The sequence below is a fragment of the Amphiura filiformis genome, chromosome 2 (genome assembly GCF_039555335.1).
Source record: "Amphiura filiformis chromosome 2, Afil_fr2py, whole genome shotgun sequence".
Lineage (NCBI taxonomy): Eukaryota > Metazoa > Echinodermata > Ophiuroidea > Amphilepidida > Amphiuridae > Amphiura > Amphiura filiformis.
The window spans coordinates 49,188,045-49,200,398 of record NC_092629.1 but is presented as its reverse complement, the minus strand read 5'-3'; the positions used below and the strand labels follow the sequence as shown (position 1 = coordinate 49,200,398).

Sequence of the window (12,354 nt, the reverse complement as noted above, 5' to 3'; positions counted from 1 at the left end):
AGGCCTATATTTGATTGGGATTGCGTGCATCCGTCAGAATTTGGGCTGTTACTGTTAAGGCAAACGTATGCAAATCGCTAGGCTATTTCAACGCCAACCCCATGCATTTTCATACCCTCCCAGATCAGCTGATTTTTAAAAATAAAAATCCGGATCAGTCAAAAGCGGGGAGGGGGGAGTTTGGCAAATTTTTTCCATAAATGTCAAAAACTTGTTTGGCAGTTTTTCTGTCCAAATTTTTGATTTTTAATGTAATAGTGTAGTTCTCAGATTAAAATTAACCAGCTTATTTCAAAAACAATTATTTTTCTGTCAGGTAATCTTCCTGAAGAGCAATTATGGCTTCAGAATTCTCGTGGAGCACGCCATGTATTTTGAAAAACAAAGGTTTCAGCCATTCAATTTTTAAAAGCCATTTGCTTTTTAAAAAGCCATTTGCTTTTTATTGAGATCATGCTTTGATCAATATCTTTATATTTTGAAGGCCTCAGCTTTGCAAAGACATGCGGCATTTTAGTGAGCAACCGGCTCTATAGGTAATCACAATTGAGCTCACCAAGTATTTTCATACCGGGTAAAGTTGTCTCCTTAATATTTATCTTTGCTTTTTATGAGTCAACTTACATGGACTCCAGGATGTCCCGGCGGAGTTCGTCATGAGGTATATTCACACCAACAAAGTTGTCTCTTGCTTGCTTGCTAGCAATGTTTTGCTCCTTTTTGCTACTTTTAGGTAACCACCAGAAAAGTAAAGTTCCAGCAATCGCTTTTGGGCTGCTCTTGTAAATGGCTGATTCCAGTTTTCTTTTTTCAAAAAAACAATTTGGTAAATAAATTCACTGACCTTTTCTAATGTCTTATGTCGACAGAAGTCGCAAAAAAGTTGTCAACGTGTTGTTTTATTCTGTCTGGGGATAATACAGTTTCATCAGCGTATATCGCGGTGAAACTCAATTTATCACCTGCAGAAAAAAAAGTTTCAGGCCGGGTCAAAGGTCATGTTTTCCCGGGAACTAGCCTTGGCCAATGGCGTGATCCGTTGGTGCGCGTTGGGTTTCAATCACGTGTGACGGCATCGCTTGCTTTCGGCACAATGCTCGTGAACAGGAGCATCATTCTGTCGTAAAGCATTAGAGGAGATTGGTGAAAATTATTTTTCTCCCACCCACCACACCCATTAATGGTGGAGGAGAAAACAGTTTCATTGCAAGATATTATGCTTATTCAAAACAAAATTAGAAATATTTGCAATTAGCGAGTATAAAATTATCATGGTCATTATTGAGGCTTCGTGGTAAGGTCGAGCGTGTGGTTATTACTATTACGAGGCTAGTAGCAATGCCATCCAAGTAGAAATATTCACCAAAAATTGATGGCAATGCTACTCAATACTTGTTGCAGAATTGACGTGTGTGAAAGGCAGTTTTTCTGTCCAAATTTTTGATTTTTAATGTAATAGTGTAGTTCTCAGATTAAAATTAACCAGCTTATTTCAAAAACAATTATTTTTCTGTCAGGTAATCTTCCTGAAGAGCAATTATGGCTTCAGAATTCTCGTGGAGCACGCCATGTATTTTGAAAAACAAAGGTTTCAGCCATTCAATTTTTAAAAGCCATTTGCTTTTTAAAAAGCCATTTGCTTTTTATTGAGATCATGCTTTGATCAATATCTTTATATTTTGAAGGCCTCAGCTTTGCAAAGACCACGGCATTTTAGTGAGCAACCGGCTCTATAGGTAATCACGAATTGAGCTCACCAAGTATTTTCATACCGGGTAAAGTTGTCTCCTTAATATTTATCTTTGCTTTTTATGAGTCAACTTACATGGACTCCAGGATGTCCCAGCGGAGTTCGTCATGAGGTATATTCACACCAACAAAGTTGTCTCTTGCTTGCTTGCTAGCAATGTTTTGCTCCTTTTGCTACTTTTAGGTAACCACCAAAAAAGTAAAGTTCCACCAATCACTTATAGGCTGCTCTTGTAAATGGCTTATTCCAATTAAAAAAAAAAAAAAAACAATTTGGTAAATAAATTCACTGACCTTTTCTAATGTCTTATGTCGACAGAAGTCGCAAAAAAGTTGTCAACGTGTTGTTTTATTCTGTCTGGGGATAATCATGAAAATGCTCACATTTGACATTTTTATTTTGTAAATCGTGTAACATTTACACCATGCTTGCAACCAGCCTGAGAGGATCTACTTATTGCATGATTGAATCACACCCCTACTGACATGCAGTGTGATTAGTAGTAAGAAGATTTGCTGTCGTAATTAAGAGAAGATTTGGAAATGAGTTTTAAGGGATGGTGTCACTTCGTACAGGCCTGTAGCCAGGATTTTTTGGGGTGCAGAAAAACCTCATAGATGTATTGTATGTGCATTTTCACTGTTGCCTGTTTCACAATTAGCGAATGGTAACAAAGTAATACAATTTGATACTATTTTCATTTTGCAGGATGCCAAATCAATTACAGGGCTTCACTTCCTGTGGTTGTTTACAGTATTTGTTTACAGTTGTTTACAGTATTTGTTTAGTTGTTTACAGTAGTTGTTTACAGTATTCGCCGGCCGTGTCATCTGCTGCAGTGCTAGTTACATTCTTTGATATTTTCTAAACACAAATCAAGTGATCAAAATATGTTAAATTGAACTACCTTTTCATGAATTAGGACACATAAGTTGTCAAGAGACAGTTTTGTGTTGAAGCTACTGTGGAAGATGTCGGAATACGATTGATATGTGATAACAATAGGGCTGTGCATTGCTTCATATCTAGTTATATTCGTCTCAGGTAAGAGGTTGCTCAAAAATAGGGAATAACACTGAAAGATGGAATTTGAGTCAGGGAACTTATGATATCGGCAATTGCCTGTCACGCATGATCGCACACATTGACGTGGGCCATAATGCCCCATCATACTTCCATGCCGCTGACAGCAAGCGGCAAGACGTATTAACCAATGACAAGCTTCGATTGTGTCCGTTTGTCTGCTATGTGCGTGCGTCACGCCGCTCAGCGGCAAGCGGCACAAAAGTATGAAACAAGCATTGGTCGGACCTCATGTCTAAAATGATATCTGAAATTATTAGAACATGAACCATTCGTTATAATGGCTGTTGATCGGACCTCATCTCTTCGCATCGACTGACCTTTAGTCCCCGACATTGCCCTTATCATGCTTATGAACTCACATCATCCTGTTTGAGTGTTCTCTATGCCTCGCAGTTTTAATGATTTTTATGATCGTCCAAAATAGCTAATCACTGAACTTCTCTTATATTAGGTTTAAAGAAATGCACCCTCACACTGAAGGTGCTAAAAATTGTTAGTTTGTAAATACGTGGACCATCCACGGAATATATTTAATTGTGGAAATGAGAAGGGAAAACTGTCTCTTCCGAATTTATAATTATATATTCTATGGTGTTATATTGGGCTCACACTTCTGCACAAATTACTGAACTCTGTTCCAGTGCAATGTAGTCTATGAGCTAAATAAAGGCCCCTATGCACCCCAGCCCAGATCCTCCGCGAGTGGTATCATTTTGTTCCTTGGACCCTTCCGAGTGATATTTTACATGGAAACCAGGTGATGGGCGCCGTGCATTCTCTAAATTCAGTAAATTTCCATCGTCAACCGTGTAAAACTAACCGAGTATATGGAAAATGCCATACGACCAAGCGGTTTTGCCACTCGCCGCCTGATGGAAACCGTAGGGATGAACTCCGGTGGCAGCCATTTTCAAAATGGCCGCCATTTCAAATTTCAAAGTTGCTCAAATCTGGTCTCAAAGCACACCAAATTATTCCTCTCATTGCAAGGATTCAGAAAAAGTATAGTTTGACCTACCTGCGACATGCCGTTCTTGAGTTCTAAGCAAAAGGTCAAATTTTGGGGGAAAGTCGGTTTTTTGGGGGCACATAGGGGCCAAAAATAAAAAATGCTCCGATTCCAACTAAATCTGAAATTGCTCATCATGTAAAAACAAGTCAAAGAAGGACTTGCACTGTCTAAAATGCTTTGTATTTGACAAAATTGGCCAATTAAGGTCAATCCCCATTACAACATATTGACCACAATCTACATTGTGATAATGAAACATCCTACAAAGTTACAACTATTCCTTATTTACATGTCTACTTATTGCATGATTCAATCATGCCCCTCCTGACACATGGTATGATTAGACTTCAGTGGTGTGAGAGTTCAGCTTTTAAGCTGATTTCAGCTTTTTTTATTACTAAAAGTTATGTGTTTTCTTTTATTTTTAGCCCATATTTGGCGTTTTTGCCCTGATTTTACGCTGTTTTTCAGCCATTTTGAGTAATTTTCCTCTTTTTTTGTCTGAGGCCTCTCACATCCCAGATTAGTACTAGTAAGAAGATTTGCTGTCATAAATAAGAGAAGATTTGGAAATGAGTTTTAAGGGATGATGTCACTTCGTATACAGGCCTGTAACCAGGATTTTTGGGGTACAGGAAAACCTCTCATGCTCTGTGCATTTTCACTGTACCTATTTGGCAAATAGCAAAACAGGTCAAATTGTCAAATTTGATGGTACACTCTAATTTCATGTTGAATCCCTTCTCATATATTTTTGATCCCATAACTTAGAGTCCGGAAGTTTTCCGTTTTACGGAAAACGGAGGAAAATCACGGAATCAGAGGTACAACACGGAAAATGACATTTTTGTATGATGTGACAAAAATTGTTAAAAGATAGGAGAAATAAGTGTTAAAAACAAGCATGAGTTGTGTATGTAAATTTTTATGACTAAAATACTGTTTAATAATACCGAAATAAAGGCATGAACCCCCTATATCCCTCCAAACATCGTAATAGTTGGCCTATTATAGTGAGAATATTCCAATCAGAGCATATTGATCGCAATATTGAACACTTTATTGTGACATTAATATCATTGTTTATACATTTTAAGCTTTATTCATGACACAGATTTACAAATTTTACAACACGGATTAGAACACGGAAAATGGATTTTAGAAAAGGGTAAACTTCGGACTCTACCATAACTGTTTGTTTTCATGAGATATACTGTTCATTTTGATTATCAAAATGAATAGTTTCCGCTTTATTTGAACAAATTAAAACTATTTAAATTGACAAGAACTCCAACTCATTATTTGAAAAGATTACCTATTTCATTTTGACAAGATTCTGTTAAGTCCCGCTCTGACAAGACAAACTATTCAAATTTTGTTTGTTTATTTATTTATTTATTTATTTATTTATTTATTTATTATACTCAAATTTGATAAGCTGGATCATTTTTGACTAGAACCTATTCAATTTTTAAATGACCAGGCAATCTTATCAAATTTGATGAGTTTATATAAATCATCTTTTCTAACAAACAATGATTATTAATTATTATGAGGATTATTAGGACAAGCAATTTACTTGTGCTGTGTGTATTTATTATATAATATTTCCATATCAGACCTCATCTGGTGTGATTTTTGATCATTGAGACATTTTAAGTAAATAAATTATGGATAATGTAATTGCATGGCATGATGGGGGTGATGAGTGTCAGTATTATAGGATTAACAATGACAGGAGGTGGGGAGCATGGCAAGTTCATTGACGGATTAGTCTGGTGGATATCGCTAGGATCCACAACACTCTCACCTATCAGGACACTGTTATTTAACCCAATACATTTGTATGTTCATTGAATGACCTTTGAAAATTTGGGTACAAAAACTCATACTCTGCAACTGGAGGTCAAATTGTGCACTATGATTGTTTTATTGAGGTTATTGAACTATGGCGCTGGGATGAGGCAATTGTGGTCCATAGTGTATCCAACCTCCCCATAGTAAACCGCCATATCTACAAGTATTATAACACATCAGATACTGCCTTGTACATTGAGAACATACCAATCAAAAGTATGGTGGATCCCAAATAGAAATGCTGTAACTGCTATGTTACTTACATGTAGATACAGCCTTTTGACTTTGTGAGCACACAGATAGAAAAACACCTGTCTCTCAAGTATAAGGCAGTATGTGACTGTTGGATCATTCTCTGGCATTTTCTAAGTGTCCTATCTGTCTTGTTCAATCACTATCAACCTTCAGATCTTTTACACCATGTCATAAGCCAGAGGGGATGGATTTGCCCTTAATAGTGTCAACCCATGCACCCCTCCCTCTCCTGATCCTCCCTCCCCCATGAGCTGGGACTCAACTTTAGGCCTATGTAATGAAATTATTAGTTTCAATTTAAGGATTACCTTATCATGTTTCTAGAGATTACAAAAATTGCAAATTTAATAAAAACAAATTCAAATCTTTTCTCAATCTGTTGTAAAATGTCTGCAATGATGATCTACCGTAAAACCCCGTCTACAAGCATATATAGTGTGCTTCTGATGAAAGCTACATTAATCCAGTCGCCTTTATGGAGTTTGAGCAAATAAATTACGGATCCAAGCATATGCAAACAAGTATTATTTTAAGACCGATCTATTGGATTGGTATATTAACGCTTGCTTCGAATTAATTAAGCTTTGATAAAAAACACTATATATGCTTGTAGACGGGGTTTTACGGTATATTAAAGCATTAATACCTATTTTGAGATGGACTTTCATCAACAATATAGGTAATACTATAGCCATGTAAATGAAAAAAAATGAAATTTTCCAAAATAATGAATAATGAAATCATGACGTCATATTTCACTGAAAAAAATGTGACGGGAAACTAATCATTTCATTTCATTAGCCTTATACAGGTGTCAAATACCCAGTAGCATAGCCAACAACGGGGCCCCTGACAAAATGAAAGAAAAAAGTGCCCACCTGACATAAAATGAAAGAGAAAATCTGGAGGGCAAAAAAGCTGCTTTTCCACCAAAGCTCACCCTGAAGATGGGTCAAAATATTGTAAAATGCAAATTTTTGCCTGCTATGCACGCCTATTTATTGTCACAATAATAAACCTCTTGTCATCCCGATAATGGGCGAAAATAGTGTAATATGATTCATGTGCGCACATTGTGCCGTTAACTTTTTTATAGAAGCTCGAAGACATGTAGGCTTACCTACCGTCTCTAAAAAACGAAAGTGGTATGTATGTATGATGCAACTGCAATTATTTTTGTCTGTGCCCCCGAAATTTTATTTACTGCATGTCAAGTAAAATGACACCACAGAATATATATACATATATATATTTTGACACCACAGAATATATGTATATATTTTTAGATATCAAAACCCACACCATTGTTTGCACCATTGCATATAACATACGAAATTACAAATTTGTAAATTTCAAATTTTTGAACCACCCTAATACCGATATTAGGGTGATCATGAAAGGAAAGACAGGGAACTTCTATTATTACCGGGAATTGCCTGTCACACATGATCCCACACAAGGTCGTAGGCAATCAGTCGGACCTCATCTGCTCAGAACATATTGACCCAGGTCAGCATACCGACATATCCTTCCCGACATGCTTAGTAGCCAAGTCCGTAGAAAAGTGGATCCACACACTATGTACACAAATATACATATCGTCCAGACTTTCTCAAAATTTGGTGAGGGAGGCCCTTTACACATGTATATTTGTTACAAATTTACTATTCATTTTTGCTATTTCCCCAAAGCACTACCCCTAGCTTGAAGAAAGTGTTTGAAAGTGAATTCAAGTTATAGATCAAATCACTTAAAGCCATATGAAATTGGTTAATTTTTTTCAAACCTGATTTTTTGCATATTTGTAATGTCCCAACTTGCACCTAAATGGAATTGTTGTCTTTGTAGGTCAACAGAGCAAAGTTCGACATATTATCATAATTTAAAAATTATGACAATATGTGACACGATCAAGGGAAATGAGTCAGATGTCGCTAATATTGATTTTGAGATATTGGCAAAGAAAGTGTTAAAATTCTTTTCAAAAAAAATAATTTATAGTTTTTTCCAGAAAAATCGGCGAAAATCAGGCTTTTTTTCTCAAAATACCATGAAAAAAGATTTCAAAATCGCATTTCGCATTTGTTTTTAAATTTTTCGTGAGCTTTGAGACAAACCTTTTTATTTGCCTTATTAGCATGAATATTGGCGTGTAAGACGAATAGCGATATGCACACAGTTTATACGTCAAGACCTAAGATTAAGACGAATAGCGATATGCACACAGTTTATACGTCAAGACGTAAGACGAATGGCGATATGCACACAGTTTATACGTCAAGACGCAAGATTAAGACGAATAGCGATATGCACACAGTTTATACGTCAAGACGTAAGATTTGATGAATAGCGATATGCACACAGTTTATACGTTAAGACGTAAGATTAAGATGAATAGCGATATGCACACAGTTTATCGCTCATTCTACAAAATCCGGTGCCAATAGCCTTTTTTCCATTCTTTGGTCCACAAAAACTTTGTCGAGCATTTAGGGCATCAAATATGTTGTTTTTCTGGTAGAACTCAATGAGATATACACAGACATATATAGTTTTCCATACTTTAAATGCTTTCTTCGGCCTGATTGACCCTTGCAAAGGCTCAAAAATCGCTAAAAATGCGTTTCCACAGCTCAAGTGTCACATCTAACCCTAAATATTTTCTTTGAATAAATGCGATTTCTTTACATATTTGTTGTTTTTAATTAGATAACGCACCATCATATTGTTTATCAACATTATTTTTAGTGATTAAAATGTCTTTGTGTAATTCTAAAATAAATTGCACTTTCCACCAAAACGCTGTGAGCTACGTTACCCTTTTTAACACACGTTATTGGAAAGAAGTAAAACAGAGGTATCAATGTAATTTGCGGTTTTTGAAAGGAAACACTCATAGGTTTTAAAAATCACAGTAAAATTGTGATGCTGTAGCATTTTTGGCATAGAAATGTTGTAAACATTGAAATTTCGACCGACCATGTTAAGATTGGTGAGCTACGTTACCAGGATTCTATAGTATGCACTTGTATTACATGTACTTCCTAATAATATGTGAAAGCTAGAAGTGGTCGAACCCCATTTATATTAGAATTAACCGACATAACGTTCTAACGTTCGCAAATCACATTAAAAACATTAATAAAAATTCCTTTAAAAGGAAGGCCAGCCTCAATGCAGAAGAGGTCTTGTAAATAGTTTGGGTCACCGTGAAAGGCATTTTTAGGATCACGCTTACATCCATGTTACATGACAGTTCACCAAACCATCAATGGTGAGAACATGCACACTGAAACAGCAAAAACATTAACTCCTATAACTCCTGTCAACTCTTTAATTCATTACTCCAAATTGTTCTGTATTTTTGTCTTTACTGCTTTTTACCCATGCTTATTATTAAAATCAAGAAATACACTGCAGTTGTTAGTTAATTAAGCTATGTTAACTCAACTTACATGCACATTTTATTTTAAAATAATTTTATATTATTTCATAATGTATATAGTTTACTATAAAGTAGATAGTGGCAAGCACATGATATTAAGGAATTATCTATCCTATCCTGTGTCGTTTTATGGATAAAAATGACTCAAAATGCTATTGATGAAATAGTTGCTATCATGAACATCAGTTTTGCCTTTTCAACGGAAAAAAGCCGATGCAAAATAAAGTTTTTAGGGCCTAACTATAATATGGGCATAATTTATGCATGTAGGCCTATAGTATTGAACAATGTACCCATTTGACATGCACTTATAGATAAATAAATTGTCTTACTTTATTAATTTAATAACTTCTATGTTATAAATAAAATGACACATAACATAAGTGAAGCTACTTTCTATCTTTTTTATTTGATTCATAAACTTACAGTCAAAACACACAAGAGTGAAGATTGCAGTGAGTAATCAGTCCTTTATAAATGTTCTTGCCACCATCTATCATATAGTAAACTATACATTGCGAATTAATATCAAATTATTTTAAAATAAAAAATGTACATGTAAGGTGAGTTTATATTATGTTATATGGCGAATTTAAGGAGTATTTCGTGATCCTAGCATCCTCTTTTTATGACATTTTTCAGTAGATATCCACAAAAAAAGCTTATTCTAAAAATTTCAGTTGATGCCGATTTTGCCTTTTACGAGTTATGCATGGTTATGTGTACACAATGTGTTGCAATTTTGTTCTGGTATACCAGAACGAAATTCAAATTTCACGATTACTTTGCTAACTTTATTAATCTGCAAGAAATATTTTGTACATAAACATTATGTAGCCAGAGGTTTCCAGTGATATAAAAATCTCAACTTTTTTTGAGAAAAGTTAGGGGAGGATGCTGTGGATCACGAAATGCCCTTTTAACTAAAGCCGGCAGTCAGTGCAGTGTAGTATTTGTGACGTGGTATATCGAAAAGCAGACACTTTTGGGCAGGATCGTAAATGGAGAAATAGCCAAAAATCTACCGGGGTGATTTTTTCACGATTTGGGTTTATGATGTTATTAATGTTTAAAATATTGTCTGACGGAATATAACTGGCATGTTGTATTTTTGAGACATTTTTCAAGGTAATTCCTACTCTCAACATTGTCAATAATATTTTTAAAGGCAGCTTATCTATTATTAATATTAAAGGCCCATTCAGTGATTTGCTCATCCGAACGATCGTAAATCATCAAAATTTTGGTACCGTACCTTTGTTATTACATAGATGTGCTAAGTCTGCGAATGGTTCAGCCAAAAGCCGTGTAGGCCTATTTAAGACAAAATAAGACATTTTACACGAATCTGTATTTTTAGATACTGACACTGCCAGTATCTAAAATTAGCTACAAGTATTTGAATGGCGGGCTTGAACTTCGTCAGTACTGCTGTTTTCTTCATTTTTTTTGCCAAATTTGGCATTTCAAAAATACCAAATGACAATTTGAATGACTTAGGCCTATCCTTCTCTTTTAAGCAATTTATAAACAATTTTTTTTTTTTACTTTTGCACTGAGATCACTGAATGGGTCTTTAAGAAATGTGGCGTATCATGTCAAAAACAGACATCTTTTGGACAGCTTATAAATTTGGAGGATTTCACATAAAGAGCTATTTTGCTCCACAACGCCGCTTTTCCCCAATAAAATCGGACATTCCTAAGCGAAGAAATTGAGTTAAGTAAGTTATGGTATTAAAAATTGGAAATTGAAATATCGTGGGTAAAAAGCTGAAAAGACAAATAAAACCAGAACAGAACAATTTAGAGAACAATAATGAATTAATAATAATGAACAATAATGAATTAAAGAGTTGACAGGAGATTAGGAGTTAATGTTTTCTGCAGTTTCAGTGTACATCTTCTCACCGTTGATGGTTTGGTGGACTGTCATGTAACATGGATGTAGTAAGCCGTGATCCTAAAAATGCCTTTCACATTGACCAAAACTAATTACAGGACCTCTTCTACATTGAGGCTGGCTTTCCCTTTTAAAGGGAATTTTATTACCAATATTTTCTTTTTTACCTCTTTTCTTTCTCTCCTTTTTCTTTCCTATTTTTTTTTTTTTACTCTTTCTTTTTCCTCCTCTGTGGACTTTCGAGCCTCAAGCCCTCCCCCGCACGCACCTAGCTGACTTTCGGAAAATGTTAAGGTGCCAGGATTTTTTTCTGGGGGGGCATTGAGGGGCAATGTAATTTCAGGGGAAAAATCAACAAATTTTGGGCCAAATTACCGCAATAAGGTGAAATTTTCGTAATTAGGGTTTTTTACTGGGGAAACAGGGGCAAAGAGTTCTGACGGGGGGCATGAGGGGGCAAATGAATGGGCAAATAGGGGGATATTTCCAAAAGTACAATTACAACATAAATAATATAAATTTGCGTTTGGTTTCTGTGACGGGAAGAAGAGATATTCAATAAAATTCTTCATTTTATATTTATTCACAATTCTACTTCCATAAACCGTTTTAGCAGGGATCACATTTTTAAGTTGTAGTATTATTGACCTTCAGTTTGGTTGTAACATTTATAATTGGTCATCACTCATCAGTTCACAGTATCTATACCAATTGTGTGTTGCCATTCACAGCAGGGGTGTCTAAGAAGTTCCCAGGCACTAGACAGGGCGGGGTTTGATTTTAGAATGACCAAATTTGGTATGGTTACATCATTTGTCAAATCTGACTTTGGATGGTCACTGATTATGAAGTGATGCTCACAGCAGGGGGTTTTATGTGGAAGTTGAAGGACTCTCGGCTTTGCCTCAATACTAGTATAGTTTTAAACTTCTCAAGCCGAGAGTCATTCTTGAAGGACTAGGAAAAACTTACCTCGGACAAAAACTTGCCTCGAACATCAATTGTTTAAAACCAACCATCAATTCGACGACGTCCAATAACAACAAT

At 35.6% G+C, this 12,354-nt stretch overlaps 1 protein-coding gene across 1 annotated transcript in view; it reads left to right on the top strand.

Moving 5' to 3' along the window:
• LOC140146313 (GDP-mannose 4,6 dehydratase-like) overlaps positions 1 to 12,354 on the top strand; it is a 306,686-nt gene that overhangs the window by 215,526 nt on the left and 78,806 nt on the right. The gene's annotated exons all lie outside the window — the stretch shown is intronic.